This window comes from Pseudorca crassidens, chromosome 1 (genome assembly GCF_039906515.1).
Source record: "Pseudorca crassidens isolate mPseCra1 chromosome 1, mPseCra1.hap1, whole genome shotgun sequence".
Classification (NCBI taxonomy): Eukaryota; Metazoa; Chordata; class Mammalia; order Artiodactyla; family Delphinidae; genus Pseudorca; species Pseudorca crassidens.
The window spans coordinates 150,269,074-150,289,386 of record NC_090296.1 but is presented as its reverse complement, the minus strand read 5'-3'; the positions used below and the strand labels follow the sequence as shown (position 1 = coordinate 150,289,386).

Here is a 20,313-nt window from a genome sequence, read left to right as displayed (position 1 = left end):
GAGGATTAGGGGACAAGGATGCCACGTAGACCAGTTCCTTGACCTCTAGCAAGACTAACCCATTTCACGGATGTGGTAACTGTGGTCCACGCCCAGGCTCGCATGGCCAGCAAGGGTCACTGTGACATCGTGGCTGTTGAGCCTCATCCTAACCCAGGCTCTAGCTTGCAGGCTGTGGGGAGTCAGCGGTAGAAACAGCTGGGCAGAGTTCCAGCTCCAGCTCCAGCATCTGGGGTTCAGGGGAAGTCCCTGTGCACAGATATATGTGGTGTGGAGTGCGGCCCTTCAGAGCGGGGTTCTGGTATTGTGCTGACCCACCTGTATAATGTCGGGCAAGTTAATTAACCTCTGCAGTCTGCAAAATGGGTTCAACATAGTACCTACCTCACAGGGTTTTTGTGAGGATGAAGGGAGATGATCAAGGACTCGGGGAGGCTGTTTACAGTCTGCTAGTCGAGAGCTGTGCACACCTGCAGCACTCACCCTTGGAGGAGAAGCTTTTGGGCTGGATGGTGGGGAAGGAGTCAACCTTGCCCAGCCTCTGGACCTCCCCGCAGCCGGAGCATTGAGATGGAACAGGGTGGAGGCCCCACCCTACATAGGGCTCAGCTCAGGCCCTGGGTTGGGGGCGTTAAGGGGACTGCAGGGTCAGGGCAGTGATGGGGCTATGGGGGCGGGGAGTGGCACCTGGCAGGCCTTGGAAACTGAGCTCCGTGAAGGATTTTATCCCCCCGCCCCATATCCCTGCCCCAAAAGAACAGCAGCCTTTCAGAGGAGGGTCTTTAAGGCACTGTTCTGCCCACCTGGCAGCCCTGGGCGAGTCAGCAGTGGAGTCCTGGGCATCCGGACAGTCCAGGCCGAGGGAGGGGGAGAAATGGAGTAGCACCCTCACAGCCCACTGTACCACGGGCAGTGGGGGCAACTCACTTTTTACTATAAACTCTTTTAAAAAGTCTTCTCTTGCTTCCCTGTTCCCAATCACTCTGTTTCCTTCCCCAGGGACAACCTGTGTTACCAGTTTCTTGTTTATCCTTCAAGGGAAGTTGTACATATCTATGTGCAAATCCACTACATATGTCTTCTTATTCTGCATGGCTGGATTCTACCGTATATACTGTTTTGCACCTTGTTCTTCAGTTAGTGTGTCCGGGAGATTATTCTGTATCAGCACAGTCAAAGCTCTTTCTTTTTTAGATGGATGTATCATCATTTAATAACGTCTTTACAAAACAGAAATAGAGTCACAGATGTAGAAAACAAACTTATGGTTACTGGGGGGGAAGGAGGGGGAGGGATAAATTGGGAGATTGGGATTGACATATACACACTACTATATATAAAATACATAAGTAATCAGGATCTACTGTATAGCACAGGAAAGTCTACTCAATACCCTGTAACGGCCTATTTGGGAAAAGAATCTTAAAAAGAGTATATATATGTATATGTATAACTGATTCACTTTGCTGTACACCTGAAACTAACACAACATTGTAAATCAACTCTACTCCAATTAAGAAAAAAGAAAAAAAGAAAAAACAGTCTCCAATTGATGGACTTCTAGGAAGTGTTCCATCTTTTGTTCTTACAAACAACAACATGACTTTGTACTTTTGTAATTTGGCACGTGTGTAAGTATTTCTGAGGGAGAACGTCCTAGAAGTGGAATTTTAGGCTGAAAGGGTGTATATCTTTATACTAGTGATGGATATCGCCTCTCTTCCAGAATTCATTACGATTCATTCTTCTGTCAACAATTTAGGAGAACTCCTGTTTCTCTTACCCTCACCAAGACAGTATCAATCATTTTGCTTCTTGGCAAAAAAATGGTTTATCATGTGCATTTAATTTGAGGTTAAGTATATTTTCATAGGTTCAAGAAACATTTGTGTTTTCTGAAATCTGTTTATATCCTTTGTCCACTTTCTTATTTGTTTGCTGGTCTTTTTTATCCCAGACTGATTTGTAGAGCTCTTTATCCATTGGGATAATTAGCCCTTTGTCTGTAATACGTGTTGCAAATACTGTATTTTTCCTAGATTGCATTTTGATTTTGTTTATGGTAGTGTTTGCAATGTTACTTTTACTACCAAGTTATTAGACTTTCCCTCCCTTGCTTTCCCCTTTCTCCCTCCCCGCCTCCTTCCCAGCTTCTGAGTTTGTTATACTTAGAAAGTCCTTTCCCATTCTGAGATAATAACAAAAATTCCCCATTACTATGCTTCAGAAATGTCAGGTTAATATGGCACAAGGAAGTCAGTTTCTTTGAAATTGACCAACAAAAGGACCTCTGGTATGAATGACAGAGAAAAGAGAAATTTCAACTTTTAAAGCCAGAACATGGAGGCGGGTGCAGTCTGGGCAAAGACGGTACGCAGCAATCCAGAGATCCCAGCCAAGATTAGCCTGACTCCCCCGTACAGGTGCCCAGATTTTGCCCCAGTTCCAGGCTCCCTCACACTGAGGACCTGAGGCCCATGTTGCCAACAAGTGTCAGCATCTTTACCTGTAAAATGGGAACGTCATCACCTGTCCCACCTTGCCTGCCTTGCTGGGTGGCTGTGCAGAGCAAGTGAGACGGATGAGCATGAAAAGGCCCTCAAAGCTGTCAAGTCCGTTATACAGGCACATCGCCCTCCTTAGTTATCCAGGAAAAATATGTCCAGCCGGATCAACACCAACGGCTCCACCATCCTCAAAAGTATCCTGGCTGGAAAATTCCAAGTCATCTTTCACTCCCTTTTCCCCACCTCGTCGACATCCAAGGAGTTGCCAAGACTCTTTGATTCTAATTTCTAAAATTTCTAAATTCTAAATTCTAAAATTTCTAAAATTTCTCTTGCATGTGTCTTCTCTTTTCTACTTTAACCATCACTGCCATCGTTCTGCATTCATCATTTCTTGGCTCAAAATGGTTGTTCTCAGTGTCTGCTTGTCACTGGTCCTTTTCTTCCCCCAGATAGATGGGAAGAACCTGGGCCCTGGCTTGTCTGTGGAAGGGCACTGGCCACACCTGCTTGGAACCAGTTCAATATGAATATGGAGGGAGACCATGCGATTGCATTCCCAGCAGCCGCCCCCTTTTCCCCTGCTTACAGACCTCAGTTTAGTGCAGTAGCAGGTGGACAGGGCCAGGTTATACCCCAGGGGCGTGACTCTTTACTATTTTAAGCCAATCGTGGTGATGGTAATTCCATACCCCTTGTCATCGGTGATTGGCTTAGGAATGGGCCTGGGACACAATTCTGGCTAATGAGATGTGACAAGAAGACTACCAGGGGAATTCTGGGAAAGATTTTCTTGCTCTGAAAGGTGAGCGATAAGAAGTGCTGTTCTGCTGCTGGTCTGCATGTGATGCCTGGAGCTGTGACAGACATTTTGAGACCAGGATGGGAGAGAGAAAAGCCACCTCAAGCTGTTGATGGCAGAAAAGAAAAAGGGAAAGAATCTGGGTGCATGATAATGTTGAACTGCTGAACGAATCAAGTTCAATTTCCCTGCCTCTGGGCTTCTTCCATGAGAGAGTGAACGTGTGGAATGTTCTGTATTGGATTTCTGTGACTTGTAGCCATAAGTGGTCTCACTGCTAAAAAAAATACCACGATGACATCTATTGATATAACAGGTGGCCTGGCTGGGGCAGAGCTGCCACGTGGCTACCCCTGGCACTGGGGGCACCTTGTTCTCCAAAGATCCGTTTGCTGGGGGCCTTGCTGGAGAGAGTGTGGGACCAGGAGCTGGAAGTCATGTTCATGAAGGATGTTGGGAAACCCTGAGGGCAAGCTGCTTCAGGGCCCAGCAGGCAGGGAAAAGTGGTAGCAGGGGGGATGGGTTAGGAGTCTCTGCAGGAGTCCAGGTGGGGAGCAGAAAGAGGCCTGGCCCAGGACAGTGGCTGGGGGGCAAGGAGGGGGCTGGCTGGCTCTTCCTGTGGGAAGGGAGGAGGAGAGAAGAGCTCACCAAGGGCCTCAGCGGTGAGTGACCACAGAGCCTGGATCCCGCACTCGGCAAGCTGGGAGTGACACATCCCGACATGCCCTTTGGCTCCTTGGCGACGTCAGGTTGCTGGGGCCAGAGTGGGTCGTGGGAGGTGTCACACGGGCCAGCAGACCCGGGAGCAGGACAGAGCCCTGACTCCCGCCCTTGGTTTGGAGGTGGACGTGGGAACAAGTAACAGATCCGGGAGATGGGCCTTAGGTCTGCGGCAAGTGGCGAGTTTCTGCTGGAAGCAGGGGTGGTGGTGGCAGTGGTGGGCGGGGTCTGCAGGAAGTGTCTCGCCTGCATTTTGCGCCCACCAGTGCTTGCCAGTAGGGGAGTCGCGGTCCCTCTAGCGCGCACAGCAGTGCCTGCCGCCAGGAGAGGGCAGCATTGCGGTTTTGTGCACACACCCAGGGATCTGGGCATCCAGCAGGGAAAGTCCACAGATCTGCAGCCTGGACTTGCTTCCCAACCGCCACCCGGAATTTCCTGAGACCACACAAAGCCTTTCCATGTTTGTTTCCGCCTTGCCCACTCTGACAGGCGTGTTCAGATGCAGTGGAAATCTAGCCCTAGTGTTGGTGACAGGGGGGCACCTGTAGCTGGATTCTGTTGCCGTAGCAACTAAGTAGGGAAAACTGCCCCAGAGCTCAGGGGCTGATTAGACCACAGAGCCAGCCTACTTCCCTCTATCCTCATGTCTTCCGGGGCACTGTCGTGTGAAAGTGTCCAGGATGACCCAGGAATTTTCTGAGAGGAAAGTTACGTGGATGGGATATTTGACCAAAAAATATTTTCCCCATTCCCTTCCTCATATATACCTGCCACGACCAGCCACAAATGCAGTTTCGCGTCTCCTCGTCAACTCGCAGCAGCCACCAGAAAGGCAACCCCACTTCCTGTTGACACACAGAGTTATGGAGAATAAAGTATGTTTGTTTCAGAACATTATTCAGAGCGGTCTGAAAAATTTACCGCGGCTCCACCCTGTGACCTAACATTGGACTTGGGAATGGCTTAGTCATCTCAGGCTGCCGTAACAAAATACCACAGACTGGGTGGCTTTAAAATAAAAAAAAATAAACATTTATTTCTCTGGAGACGGGGAAGTCCAAGATCAAGGTGCTGGCTGATTCAGTTTCTCGTGAGGACTCTTATTTCTGGTTTGCAGATGACCACCTCCTCGCAGTGTGCACACACGGCCGTTCCTCGGTGTGTGTGAAGAGAGAAGGAGCGAGCTCTCTGGTATATTTCCTTCTTAGGACACTAGTCCCACCACGAGGGTTCTACCCTCATGACCTCATCTAACCCTGCGACCACAGCTCCAAATACTATTACATTTGGCTTTAGAGCTACCACAGGTGAATTTTGGGAAGATACAAACATTCAGTCCGTAATGTGGGGTTACACAAATTGAAAGTGACCCTTCAATACCTAAAAGGAAACATTTATTTTTTTCATTCATTCATTCAATAATTTTTTTTGAGTGCCGGACTCTATTCAATGTCCTAGGGATAGAGTAGTGCAAAAAACAGACAAAAATTCCCGTGCCATAAAGCTTACCTTATTAGTGGCAAGAGATGGGAAAGTTAATAAGTAAGCAAGTAATTATGTGATGGGCGGGTGGGTGACAAGTGCAATCAGAAAAGCATAAGGTGGGGGGGAAGGACAGGGATGGTAGAGGGAGATTTGCTCTTTTTATGGAATGATCAAGGAAGGCCTGTTGGAAAGGGGCATTGGAACAGGTTTAACGGCTATAGAATGACTCTTGCAGGCTTTCTACTACAGAGAGCATCCCTGACTGAGGGCCACAGTTAACTAAGCTTTGAAATCCGCTGCTGCATTGGTGTGAAGGTTACGTCTCCCACAGCTGCTTCCTGCCAATGACTGCCCTCTCCTGGGAGACAGGGACCCACGGTCAGCAAACCTTGGCTCGGGGATTTTGCTGAAACTTCCTGAGACTATGCCAAATTCTAGGACCCTTCCATTCTGCCTTCTTTCTTCTCTCCTGTCCTTCCCTTGGGGTCAGACTTGTGTCACCATCAGGCCACAACCCCAGTCTTTCCCTGCTCCATCCTTATTTCCCATCATAAAGGCATTTCCCTCAATAAAAACCTCGCATGATTCCATCTCAGCATTTGCTTCTTAGAAGACCAGGAGTCACACAGGTTTGGAGGAAGTTAGAGCGTAAAAGCCAAGTGACGGCTGAGGGAAAAGTGTTCCAGCCTGAAGGAATGGAGGCTGTCAGTGGCCCTGAGGCAGGATTTGATTTGACCCTATGCACATGCTAATAAGTTAACCTGTTATCATTTCAGGGAATGCCTGCAGAAGACACGAGACTCCTGGGTCAGAGACAAAGGACTTTAGTACTCACGAACCAGCAACACATTCCATTGGTCAAAACCAGTCAATAGGACAGTCCAGATTCAAGGGGAGGGAAGAGGGACTCCTCCTCCTAGTGGGAGGAGCTGCAAAATCAGTTGCAAAGAGGCCTGGGTAGCAGGAGGGGAATCACTGCAGCTGGTTTTCCAGACAACTGCCACAATAATGACAGGAAGCAGGTGATTCAGGACCTTGAGGACACAGAGAAAATTCCCCCAGTGATCAACCCAGGCCTCCCGGGAGGCTTAAGTCTTTAACCTTTCCTACATCTTACTCAGACCTGACCACCCACCCTGCCAAGGGCCAGCTGCTGCCACCCTGTGGGTCCTGGAGAGAACACAGCCACCACCTTTCCGGCTGGCCTGGGAAGCAGGGCTGAAAGAGATCATGTGAGCCTTCCGGTTTTTCACATGCTGTTTGGGTGATGGAGGGAGCTGGGAGGGGTGGGGACAGCGGGGAATAACTCGCTAGGCCTGCTCTCACCCCCACCATAATTACTCTCCCGCTCACTCCCAACACTTGCCCTGCCACCGGGGTCCGGCTCGCCACCGAAATAGGAAAGCAATCTGTGCAGAATGTGCCACTGTTGGAAGTTTCTCTCTCATCATTAACTAATTTGCTGTGCTTTGCCTTGGCCCTTGTTATCTATAACCATGGTAACAACTCAAAGAGCTGTACACACATTTATTTTGGACTGTTGAAGCCCAAGCAGAGTCTATTTCTGGCTCTTGGCTTCAGAGAGGCTGGATGGGTCTGGAGGCCTGGGGTTGGGGGTCCCACCCTTGGTCCTGTGCCTGTCCTTGTGTGACCTCTAGATGGAACTCCTCCTCTGGGGCCTCAGTTTCGTGGTCAGCGGTCTCTGCGTGTCCTGTGTGTACTTAGGATCTAGAGGGAGAGTTGCCTGGCCCAGCCGGGAGCTGGCTACGAATGTGGGGACGTAGGCAGTGGTGCGTGGTTGCCGCAGCTGGTGGTCCCCTGTCTCTGCTAATTTGGTGTCCTCACTATATAATTATCCTGTGAGATTCCCTGACTGAAGACAACTTTTTAAAATATCCTTCCTAGCTCCCACCACTCATTGCCCAGATTCGTGAATGGGGAAAGTGGGTGTTTGTAGCTTTTGGCGGAGAACGAGGGATGTTATGCAACCTGCCCATCTCTGAACTTCCCCAGCACCATCCCCACTCTGGGGTTCAGGAAGGAGGAATAGGGCTTTTCGGGATGGGAGGGTGTGGGTTTTGACCTCTCTTGGCCTCAGTTTTCTCATCTGTCAAGTGGGGGAGAAAAGTATCTTCCTTATGGGGTGATGTGAAAAGACAGCACGCTGTGCCTTCCGACCACAGAGTGTGATGGGAAAGTGGGCTCTCTCCCTATTCATGTGACCTTAGGCTGGTGCCTTCACTCCTCTGAGCCTCAATTTTCCTAGCTGTAAATGGGCTCAATCATAGGTGTCTAACAGGGAGCTTGTGGGGTTAAAAGAAATCCTGCCCCAAAATGCCTGGCCTGGTGTCAGTCCTCAGCGATTGGTATTTATTGTGATCGTCAGCATAGGTACAGTAGCCTGTTTCACCCTGCAGGATCCTTACAGATCTGGGTGTGTCTTCCTGCTGGCTGTGGGCTGGGTTGCCAGCCCCATAAGATGCGGCCAGAGCCGGTAACTAATGGACCTGTCAGCTCAGTTCAGAGCACTTCTTGGAGCTCCCCAGAGGCAGGTGCAGATGCCACATAGATGAGCCACGTTCCCCTGATGCACTCCTGACATTTCCGGAGAGCCTTCCCCCGCCCACCTGGGTCAGTGGTCAGACTGAGTCACAGCCCCTCCCGGCAGGTCCCGGCTGCCCACTGCCCCGGGGCGCAGAGGAGGAGGAAGCTGGACAGAGTCAACCCACTGATAGGCAACTCTTTCTCTACATTTATATTCTAAAACTTTAGACGTTTTTAAAAAAATTATTTATTTATTTAGGCTTCGTTGCTGTGCGCAGGCTTTCTTTAGTTGCAGTGAGCGGGGGCTACTCTTGGCTGCGGTGCGCAGGCTTCTCATTGCAGTGGCTTCTCTTGTTGCGGAGCACGGGCTCTAGGTGTGCGGGCTTAGTAGTCGCGGCTCGCGGGCTCAGTAGTTGTGGCTCGTGGGCTCTAGAGCGCAGGCTCGGTAGTTGTGGCGCACGGGCTTAGTTGCTCCGCGGCACTTGGGATCTTCCTGGACCAGGGCTCGAACCCGTGTCCCCTGCATTGGCAGGCAGATTCTTAACCACTGCACCACCAAGGAATCCCTAGAATTTGTTTTTTATTTAACATGCGTATTGGTTGTTATTCTAAGAGACAGCAGGTACTTAGAATGCTCTGACCATTACTGATCTACTGCACATGTCAACACATGTTGATTTAAACACAGAAGAAGGTCTGGAAAGAACCCCCAGAGTGTAAGAGTTGTTACCTCTGGGGCAGCGAGTGGGGGTGGACGGAGCACCTCCTGCTTCATACACAGAAGGAAGGGGCGGGGTTAGCAACGATGTTTACTAACGTCGTTTGAGTGAGTGTTCTTCTGTATGCTTTACGTTTAAAAATTAAAAAAAAAAAAGGGGGGGCTTCCCTGGTGGCGCAGTGGTTGAGAGTCCGCCTGCCGATGCAGGGGACACGGGTTCATACCCCGGTCCGGGAAGATCCCACATACCGCGGAGTGGCTGGGCCTGTGAGCCATGGCCGCTGGGCCTGCGCGTCCGGAGCCTGTGCTCCGCAAAGGGAGAGGCCACAGCAGTGAGAGGCCCGCGTACAGCAAAAAAAAAAAAAAAAAAAAAAAAAAAAAAAGGGTTGTTTTGGAATTGGAAATAAATTTTCAAAATTTAAGAAGAGATATTGAAAACCCTTTTCAGGAGGAGGCACACCTCTATTATCTTTGACGGTTTCGACTGGGCTCATCTGCAACCTCGCCCTGAGGCTGTTTCCCATGCCTCTTCTCATTTCACACATGAGGCAGTGCAGCCTCTGTCCCGGGGCCTTTTCGTGCAGCATCTGACTCACACCTGTTTCAGTTCTCTGAGGCAGGTCTTTCTCTTGCCCTCGGACATGCAAGCAAGGCAGGTTCAGAGCGTGACTCTCGGCCACCCTGCCTCCTCACGAAGGCCAGACTGAACGCAGGCTTCCTGAAGCCTTACGTGCCTGCCATACACGCAGCCTTTCTGAGGAAAGACCCTCAACTGTGCAGACCCCTGGGCTGGCCACCCCTGTCCCCACTCCAGAGAAAATTTGAGGAGTGGACTGGTGGGAGGTGACGCTTCCTGTTTCGGGGGATTATCTCCCCTTGGACCTGAGGGAGGTCTAGCCAGTGTTCTGTTTTGGGGGGACCTCCAGAGCAGAGGGGCCACGCCTGTCCCCGATCCCCAGGATTTTCAGCATTCACGCAGGTCGGCGTCAGAGTGTTTGCCTTTTCACACCGAGGTTAGCAATTTTTAAAAGCAGAGACTGAAAGTCTGCGTTCTGGTTGTGTGCACTGCCAGGACGGGACCAGAGCAGGGCAGTCACAGGTCTCTCCTCGGTGGCAGAAGGTATGTAGATATGCTGACTTGCTTTGGCGGAGTCTCAGTGGAGGGTTTGAAGCTTGCCTCTGCTACTTGTTGGCTCTGGGACCTTGAGTAAGTTACCGTAATTATCTGAGCCTCAGTTTCCATATCTACCAAAGAGGGATACAAAATACCTCACAGAATTGAGAGAGGCCTCCATTACCTGAGATCGAGGCTAGAGGCTGCTCCAGGTAATGAATATTGATAATAAAGGTCAGGAGACAGATCACGAGCAGTAGGATAGGGAAATGTTCTGTGCAAGGCAGTGAGGCTAAAACGTAAGCGTTTATCAGCGCTGCTGCCTGTGTGTGAGAGAAAGCGCAGCCCTCCCCACCCCAGATTATTACGGGGAAGGGGGCCAAGTGTTGTGGGATCTGACTCTAACTCTGCCACTTACCTGCTGGGTGACCTTGGGTGGGTTCCTTGCCCTCTCTGGGCCCCAGAGCCGAGCCTCTCCATGGAAGGTGCCCACGTCCACTGTGTTCCGAGGTGTTTCTTTCCAGGCCATCGCTACTGACCCTTCTCTCCTTGTGTAGGAGGGCTATTGTGTCTGGGGGGAAGGAAGGGGCAGCCCACCCTTCTCTCTCCCCAGCTCCTCTTCACTCCGACCTGCTGCATTTCTGAGCCAACCCAGCACCAGACACCCCTTAGCCCACCGCCCTGGCTGTGGGTGCCCCAGACTTGAGTCGTTCCTGGGATCACACTGACCTCAGAGCCCGGGACCCCACGTGGACCAGCTCACAGGCCTGAGGTTCAACTTTTGGATCCCCCGTTTCAGTTTGGGTCCCTCACTCTGCCTCTGGGATCCTCTGGGATTACACCCTGCTCTGGACCCCTAGCGCCGCACCCTCTTCTGCCAGCCGGCTGCCCCGTGGGCTCCTGAGGACAGGAACCACCTCTTCTGGAATTAGGCAGACGTGGTTTTGCTTCCCCTGGCACCGTGCTGGGCTGGCAGGTGACCCCTCTCTCCTGGGACCACCTTGGAGGGGTTCACTGCTCCCTTGCCAAAGGTCGATCTCCACTGCCCCCCATTTTCCCTCTTTGGTCTCCGGCTGTGGGCTGCCATGGGCCTGACATGCCTTTCCCCCGAGCCCCTCCCCGGCCCTGAGCCCACAGGGCTCCACAGGGCGGACTTGGGGACAGGGGAAGCCGCCAGCCCCTGTCCCAGCGGCTGGCTTTGGCTTTCGGTTTTCCCTTCACTCCAGGCAGCCTCTGCTCCTTCACGCTCCTCCCTTTAGCTGTTCAGGATTGGATGCCACCAGCCAGGCCCAGCTCTGGTCCCAGGAATGCACTTCCACCAGCACCTGTGGTACCAGCTCATCCCGCCACACCAGGGCGTTGGCAGGAAGGTGGGGGTGACATGGAGGCCACACGTCCTCCCGGGTTCTGCAGCGCCGAGTGAAGCCGCTGAGCCCAGACGGCAACCCCCAGCCCAGAGGCCGTGCAAGGCTGGGGTCAAGGTGAGCCTCACTGCCCACTCCTTCCCCCAAAGTTGTGTGTAAGCAGATGTCAGATCCCCAGGCCGGGCAGCAGAGGGTGGGGGCAGAAGCTGACATGGCAGGGAGTTTGCGCTGAGAACACAATCTCAGCTCATCAGCAGTGGAGACGCCCAAGGTCTTCTGACTCCCTGCCCAGGGCTCTCCCACACTGCACCACAAGCACTGTTTGGAAGTGACCGATAGCTGGCTGTATCCGGCAAATCTTCATCAAGTCCACCCCAGGCGTGGCTACTGGGAGATTTCAATTCTCTGAGCTGTCCTAGTGCCCGGCCTTGGGCTGTTTCCTCTGGCACTGTGTGGGGCAGGCAGGTGACTGTGCTGGGACTCACCTCTGCAATGGGTCAGCTGCCCTTTCTCTAAACTATAGCCCGGCCACAGAGCCAGCAACAGACATAAAAGAAGAAATCCAATAAGCCGGGTAATGGTGGAAATTAATAGTGGTAATTAATTGCTAAGAGCACGCAGAGACCATGGCAACCACGGTTGGATGACAAAGGCACAAACCTTATTTCCTTTTGTGCGCTGCACTCCAAAAGGCTCCATTTCTTTGTAAACAACCTACACTAGCTTTTGAAGATGCAAAGCGGCCTGGGTCTGAGGCCCCACCTTGAGTAGAAAAACACTGACTTTGGAGTCAGCCTTGATTCTGAGCCCCATCTCCCTTGCTCTCCCTTGCTGTGCCATCTTGGGGAATTCGCTGTACTTCTCTGAGCCTGTTTCTCCACCTATAAAATGGGGAGAACAAATCCCAGTTGACAGAGCTTCTGAAGAGTCAACAGGTGATAAGTGTGAGAGAGGGATGGGCTTGGGGGCCAGCCTGCCTGAGTTCAGTTCTGGTACCATCATCTACTAGCTGTGTGACCTTGGGGCAAGTCATCAACCACTCTGAGCCTCAGTGGTCTCATTTGTAAAATGGGGATAATAATAACAGTACCCATATCAAAGGGGAGAGGGATACAGGAGTGCAATGAACCTTGGGGTCCAAAACAGCTTCCTGGAGCTGGAGAACAGTTTTATGGCAGATTGAATTTTAGTATAGCTTCTGATTCTAATACTAAATTATAATACTATTTATGATAACTAACATTTGTTGGGTACTTGTTATTCACTGCAGCTTTATACATATCTCATTCACTCTTTACTACAACTCTGTGATTACCCCCATTTTGTAATGTTATTTATCTATTTGTTTGTTTCTTTATTTATGTATTGCTGCGTTGGGTCTTCGTTTCTGAAATCTGAAGGAGGGCTAAGGGTGATACCAAGGCTCGAGATCCAGGGTGTGTTCTTTGGACCAGAACAGTGTCAGCATCACCTGTTAGATGATGCTGTTAAGGGCTGGAGAGAAATGCAGAATCTCAGGCTGCCCCAGACCTACCGAATCGGAATCTGCTTCACAAAATTCCAAGGGATGTGTGTGCACGTTACCATCTGAGAAGCCTCAACCTGGGGTGAATTCCACATTCTCTTGCTTCAGATGGGTTAAAAATCATGGCAACTGGAACTTCACACAGGGCCCCTGATCACACGGGCTCCTTCAAGGCCATCATGGACTCTACCTGTCCTGTGATCTGACCCAATCAATTCCCCACCCCAGACCCCCAACCTGGAGACACCCCTCCTGACTGACCACCACATGGTGACTCCTCCTCCCACCCCCACCCAGGGAAATTAAGCGTCAATTATCAGGAAATTAGTTGTCAGTAATGCTCTTCCTATACTTTCTCATGGGGCGGGGATAGAAGCTTCTGGGATGAGGTCCCCAGAGAGCTGAGCACGTCTGATTTCATGACTCACAAAGCTGAAGATACGTGCTTCCCAAAGGACACACTAGCCCTCTCCCCTTCCCCTACGCAGCCCAGCACCTGGAAAGGGGTGTCTCTTGAGCTGGGAGATGTCAAAGGGGACCCCGCTAGAGATGAATTATGCTGCTGTGCCCCTGAGCCTCAGATAATTTTGAATACATGGGACGAATGGTCTCAAGGTATACATGATTGAAGTCTTTTTCACCATCCATTTTCTTTTCTTTTTTTTTTTTTTTTTTTTTGCGATACGCGGGCCTCTCACTGTTGTGGCCTCTCCCGTTGCGGAGCACAGGCTCCGGACGCGCAGGCTCAGCGGCCATGGCTCACGGGCCCAGCCGCTCCGCGGCATGTGGGATCTTCCCTGACCAGGGCGCGAACCCGTGTCCCCTGCATCGGCAGGCGGACTCTCAACCACTGCGCCACCAGGGAAGCCCTCACCGTCCATTTTCTTTAATGCTGATAACTTACTCATCGTGTGACCCCAGTGGTTTCTAGTAGGTGGCGTCCTCTTGGGTTTAGCAGAGAACCAGAAGTCAAGCTATTTTTGTCGACTGAGATTGCACAATGTTCTGAAAGGGCCCTGTGGCCTGAAGGTGGAGAGCACTGGGGGGTTGGGGGGGGAGGACAGCGGCCCCACAGTTGAGGGGGGCCCCCTGAGGGTGGGTGGTACCGATCCTCTGAAACTGTCTCAACGCAGGGGTCCCATGACAACTGATAGGATCGTCTAGACGGCACTGGGCCCAGCTCTTATGGCCCTGGAGGGTGACTCGTGGTATCTGGGCCTTGTTAACCAGTTTACATGAGTCATCTGACTGCCTCCCAGGGATGTGAGGGCTGAATCCAAGAGCCAAAGGTGGCGAAGGGTCTGCTGGACCATAAAGCACCCTCCCCACATAACATGGTGTCGCTTCGTGCCGCCAGCAGGTTCTCTGCCTCCTGTTGGCCGAGCCATTGCCCGTGAGAGCAGCACTGCCCAAGTGGGGGTCGCTTCCCATGCCTGAAGAGGGGGAGAGCAGAAATAACTCGAGATGGTGTTGGATTCAGAACACTTCTCAAATTCTGCTGTCAAAGAGCGGTTATTTTCCAGTCCTCATGGCATCGGAGGAGCCACCTGACACATTCCCATTGTGATGCATCCCCTGGCCCTGTACTCTGGGGTCAGGAAACCGAGAGCGCTGGCACGGCTGCCAGGGGGATGTTCCTGGAAGGCCCCCAACACGGAGGCAGCTTGCAGTGACTTAATTCTATGTCAGATTGATAGTGAACCTTACTAGCACAAACTAAATGTACCCCCAACTCAAGTTCTCCTTGGTTTGAACCCCCAAAGGTACGCTTCAGTCCTTGCAAGGTGGGCTCGGGATGTTTTGAGGAATCTAAACATATTTTTTAAGATTTGGAAGAGGAACTCAAACACGGATACAAGATACAAAAGTTTTATTTAACAATTTAATAAAACTCAAATACACCATTTTAACTGTAGTTGGAAAAGACATTTTGGAATGTTTCCATAAAACAAATGAGAAATCACAGACTCCTGATTTGTACATATAGGAAGGTATCCTTCTTTTGACATCATTCAATTAGTTAATTAAAGAACGGAGAGAATATTCAAATAAAAATAAATGGAATGTGGAACAAAAGCTTTAAAGATGAACAACAAAATGAACAGAAATCATTCTGGCACTGGGGAGTGAATTAAAGCATATAATTCATTAAGATGAAGAGATGAATTTTCAGCACAGGCCATGAATTAGTTCTTGGATGTTTTGATCATCCAATTAATGAAGAGGAGCAGTCCTATGAAAATATTTGGAAAAGATTTAAATTTCTTTCTGATTTGGAATAAATAGTGACATTGACAAAGATAATGTGAACCTTACAATATGCTGTTACCAAAATCTATCGGTAACAAAGTTGTTAATGGGAGCCATCAATTTAAAGAGAATTTAAGGCCCATACATATCATATGCTGTTGATAGGAGACCCACTTCAGACCTAGGGACACATACAGACTGAAAGTGAGGGGATGGAAAAAGATATTCCATGCAAATGGACATCAGAAGAAAGCTGGAGTAGCAATTCTCATATCAGACAAAATAGACTTTAAAGACTATTGGGCTTCCCTGGTGGCGCAGTGGTTAAGAATCCACCGGCCAATGCAGGAGACAAGTGTTCGAGCCCTGGTCCGGGAAGATCCCACATGCCGTGGAGCAACTAGGCCCGTGAGCCACAAGTACTGAGCCTGCGCTCTAGAGCCCGCAAGCCACAACTACTGAAGCCCATGTGCCTAGAGCCTGTGCTCTGCAACAAGAGAAGCCACTGCAATGAGAAGCCCGTGCTCTGCAATGAAAGAGTGGCCCCCACTCGCCACAACTAGAGAAAGCCCACACGCAGCAATGAAGACCCAACACAGCCATAAATAAATAAATAAATAAGTAAATAAATTTAGAAAACAAAAAAAACCCTGAAACCATATCCTCTAAGATAAGGAACAAGACAACGTTGCCCACTCTCACTCTCACTATTATTCAACATAGTTTTGGAAGTTTTAGCCACAGCAATCAGAGAAGAAAAAGAAATAAAAGGAATCCAAATCGGAAAAGAAGAAGTAAAACTGTCACTGTTTGCAGATGACATGATACTATACATAGAGAATCCTAAAGATGCTACCAGAAAACTACTAGAGCTAATCAATGAATTTGGTAGAGTAGCAGGATACAAAATTAGTGCACAGAAATCTCTTGCATTCCTATACACTAATGATGAAAAATGTGAAAGAGAAATTAAGGCAACACTCCCATTTATCATTGCAACAAAAAGAATAAAGTACCTAGGAATAAACCTACCTAAGGAGACAAAAGACCTGTGGAAAACTCTAAGACACTGATGAAAGAAATTAAAGATGATACAGACAGATGGAGAGATATACCATGTTCTTGGATTGGAAGAATCAACATTGTGAAAATGACTCTACTACCCAAAGCAATCTACAGATTCAATGCAATGCCTATCAAACTACCACTGGCATTTTTCACAGAACTAGAACAAAAAATTTCACAATTTGTATGGAAACACAAAAGACCCCGAATAACCAAAGCAATCTTGAGAACGAAAAACGGAGCTGGAGGAATCAGGCTCCCAGAGTGCAGACTATACTACAGTACTGTACTGGCACAAAAACAGAAATATAGATCAATGGAACAGGATAGAAAGCCCAGAGATAAACCCACACACATATGGTCACCTCATATTTGATAAAGGAGGCAAGAGTATAGAATGGAGAAAAGACAACCTCTTCAATAAGTGGTGCTGGGAAAACTGGACAGCTACATGTAAAAGAATGAAGCTAGAACACTTCCTAACACCATACACAAAAATAAACTCAAAATGGATTAAAGACCTAAAGGTAAGGCCAAGACACTATAAAACTCTTAGAGGAAAACATAGGCAGAACACTCTTTGACGTAAATCACAGCAAGATCCTTTTTGACCCACCTCCTATGGGACCTAATGAAACTGAAAAGCTTTTGCACAGCAAAGGAAACCATGAAAGAGACAAAAAGACAACCCTTAGAATGGGAGAAAATATTTGCAAACAAAGTAACTGACAAAGGATTAATCTCCAAAATATACAAGCAGCTCATGCAGCTCAGTATCAAAAAAACAAACAACCCAATCCAAAAATGGGCAGAAGACCTAAGAAGACATTTCTCCAAAGAAGATATACAGACTGCCAACAAACACATGAAAAGGTGCTCAACATCACTAATCATTAGAGAAATGCAAATCAAAACTACAATGAGATATCACCTCACACCGGTCAGAATGGCCATCATCAAAAAAATCTACAAACAATAAATGCTGGAGAGGACGTGAAGAAAAGGGAACCCTCTTGCACTGTTGGTGGGAATGTGAATTGGTACAGCCACTATAGAGAACAATATGGAGGTTCCTTAAAAAACTACAAATAGAACTACCATATGACCCAGCAATCCCACTACTGGGCATATACACTGAGAAAACCATAATTCAAAAAGAGACATGTACCACAATGTTCACTGCAGCTCTATTTACAATAGCCAGGACACAGATTCGTCGCCAGATGAATGGATAAAGATTATGTGGCACATATATACAATGGAATATTACTCAGCCATACAAAGAAATGAAACTGAATTATTTGTAATGAGGTGGATGGACCTAGAATCTGTCATACAGAGTGAAGTAAGTCAGAAGAGAAAAACAAATACCATATGCTAACACATATATATGGAATCTAAAAAGAAAAAAGGTTCTGATGAACCTAGGAGCAGGACAAGGAATAAAGATGCAGACGTAGAGAATGGACTTGAGGCCACGGGGAGGGGGAAGGGTAAGCTGGGACGAAGTGAGAGAGTGGCATGGACATATATACACTACCAAATGTAAAATAGATAGCTACTGGGAAGCAGCCGCATGGCACAGGGAGATCAGCTCGGTGCTTTGTGACCACCTAGAGGGGTGGGAGACACAAGAGGGAGGGGATATGGGGATATATGTATGCATATAGCTGATTCACTTTGTTATACAGCAGAAACTAACACAACACTGTAAAGCAATTATACTCCAATAAAGATGTTAAAAAAAATAAAATAAAATAATAAAGAGAATTTAAGGGACTTCCCTGCTATCCTTGATAGTTTTCCCAAATAGGTAACAATCCTAAAATTTTATTTGACTTTGCAAATAATAAGTTGTGACATTATCAAACGACAAAAAACTTTTTTTCTTATCCACCATGCTGGAGGAAAGACTGATTTATCTCTATATTCTCCCTACCAAAAAAATTGATCTCGTCAACTTATTGTCCTATGCAGAGGCTGTCAAAGATTATGCAGGCAGAAGTATTTTAAAGATGTCAGACATTCTGTTAATAAAAATACTGTGTTCTGATTTTTGTGACGTTGGTAGTATTTTCCAGCTTCAAAAAATCACAATTTGTTGTGATTACTTTTCTCGTTCTAAATCAATGTTAGATTTTTTACTCAAATTTGGTTTTGTATTCTTCTACTTAAGAGGCTTCCCACTTCCCCCTGCCAGAAACACACACACACACACACACCTGTATGATCTTCAGGTCCCACGAAAACTGGAAGTGCCTAAACTTATCCTTCCTGATTCCATGCCAGTCTCTAGGCCTTCCCTGAGTCCCCAGGAGAGGAAATGCCCTCTGCTCTGGGTTTCCACAGGACCACGGAGGACCCTCTATTATTGCCCCTCACCTAGTTTAGTATTTATGTGCTTCTCCCTTCCCCAAGGGCAAAAGTTGCATCTTATAGGTGTTTCTAGCTGCACCCAGCACAGGCCTGGCCCTGAACAGACACTTAAAAATGTGAGCGTTGGGGGGTGAGGGCGCCCCTCTGAGTCAATGGGGATAGTTTTTGGTGCTCAGAGCATCTGCACCCTGCACACTTCCTCCTTCAGGAGGCCCCCCTCTGGTTTTCCAGGAACTTTCATATAGTTTTTCTCTTCTCTCCTTGCTCTCTGGAAAAGATTGGATACTCGTTCACTCTGGGATTCAAATATCTGACTGATGTCTGACTTTAGATTAAAACGTGTGCCTTTCCAGAGACTTTAGCCCCAAGTACTGACACTCTTAGTGGTGAACTTGCAGGCATGGTGAGTTGGGGAGGCGTGTGGGGCTTGGGTAGCTTTCTGCCCGATTCAGGCCTCAAGCTTCCGGGAGTCCATGTCTGTTAGTGGTTGACTGATGTCAAGAAGAGCACGGCTGGGATTTCCCTGGCGGTCCAGTGGTTAGGACTTTGTGCTTCCATTGCAGGGGACACGGGTTCAATCCCTGGTCCGGGAACTAAAATCCTGCATGCTGTGCAGCACGGCCCAAAAACCAAACAAACAAAAAACAAACAAGCAAACAAAAGAGTATGGCTGGGGATGGCCAGGTGGGAGGGAGGGAAGGAAGAACTGAGCACGTGCGGAGGGGTGGGGAGGCATCCTCACGGGGCAGGGCAGTTACTGGACCACAGGTATAAGCCTTCCATTTCTCGAGTTCCTCTGGAGAAACTGGGAGTCCAAAACAATTCCATCCCTGAGTATATGTGCCTTATTTTTCTCTCTTAAACAGATCATTTGAGCCTCAGTTTCCTCATCTGTAACGCGGGGAGGTAATTCTTACAGTGCTGGACCTTGGGAGAAGCGGATTAAAGAACAGACATGACGTCGCTGAGCAAGCACAGTGACAAGCCCTGGGGCGTAGCAGGTGCTCATGTAACCTGCATTGCGGATGCTGTTGACCCAGCACTGGCCTCAGGTCAGGACACCTGCCTGCTCTGAGTCCCAGCTCTGCCCCGGCTGGCTGGGTGCCTCCCCAGAATTTTTCCAGATTATCAGAGGGCCGCATGCCTTTGCCAGTTTGGAAACTATTAAAGGTCTGAAGCCACATAGATTCTTGGAGTGAAGTTGTGGAATTCCCGGGCCGTAGCCATCCTCAGCGTCCACCGAAACCAGGGTTTTGCAAACTGTTTTAGCCACAGAACCCTTTGTTCACATGAAATTTTATGTAGTAGCCCAGTACAATGGGGCTGGTCTGGTGGCAGCACAAGGCGAGGGGCTCAGAGGCCTGTGCCCTGCTCGCTTAGTCTGGAGGTCTGGGGACAGCCTTGTTCCCCCAATCCTGTTCCGCATGAAACCCAAGGTTCCATCGTGGAAACTGATTCTAGTCGAAATGCCTTTTGGGACTGGAAGGGGAAGACTGTATATCATAAAGGAGGAAGATAATGTCTCAGAATAACTCGAGGAGTCCTTTGCTTTCTCTTGGCCTCAGTTTACCCATCTGTAATCAGGAGGGGTAGGTAGGTGGAGCACCTCTGATTTTCCAGGTTGTTTGTCTGTAACTCCAGTCTAACACATGGCACAGGCGCCACCTAGTGGTGAGGAAGGGCTCTGGCAGCTGGCGAGATGCCCAGCTATTTCCCCAGGTGTAGGAGGCATAGGTGAGGTTGTATGCAGATGACCCCACCTTTTGGCCAGGATGGCACCTCTCTGGATACAGGTATTAAGAGGCACGGCGAGAAATCTGCTCCCTGGTTCTGCCACTATAGC

The 20,313-nt window shown here is 48.9% G+C and overlaps 1 long non-coding RNA gene across 1 annotated transcript; it reads left to right on the top strand.

Annotated features, from left to right (window-relative positions):
• The first annotated feature begins 6,471 nt into the window (after positions 1 to 6,471).
• On the top strand, positions 6,472 to 19,657 carry LOC137203252 (uncharacterized). Its single transcript, XR_010933017.1, has 4 exons — positions 6,472 to 6,746; positions 10,504 to 10,662; positions 11,150 to 11,371; positions 19,337 to 19,657. It is a non-coding gene; the product is annotated as an uncharacterized lncRNA (long non-coding RNA).
• Positions 19,658 to 20,313: the final 656 nt, after the last annotated feature.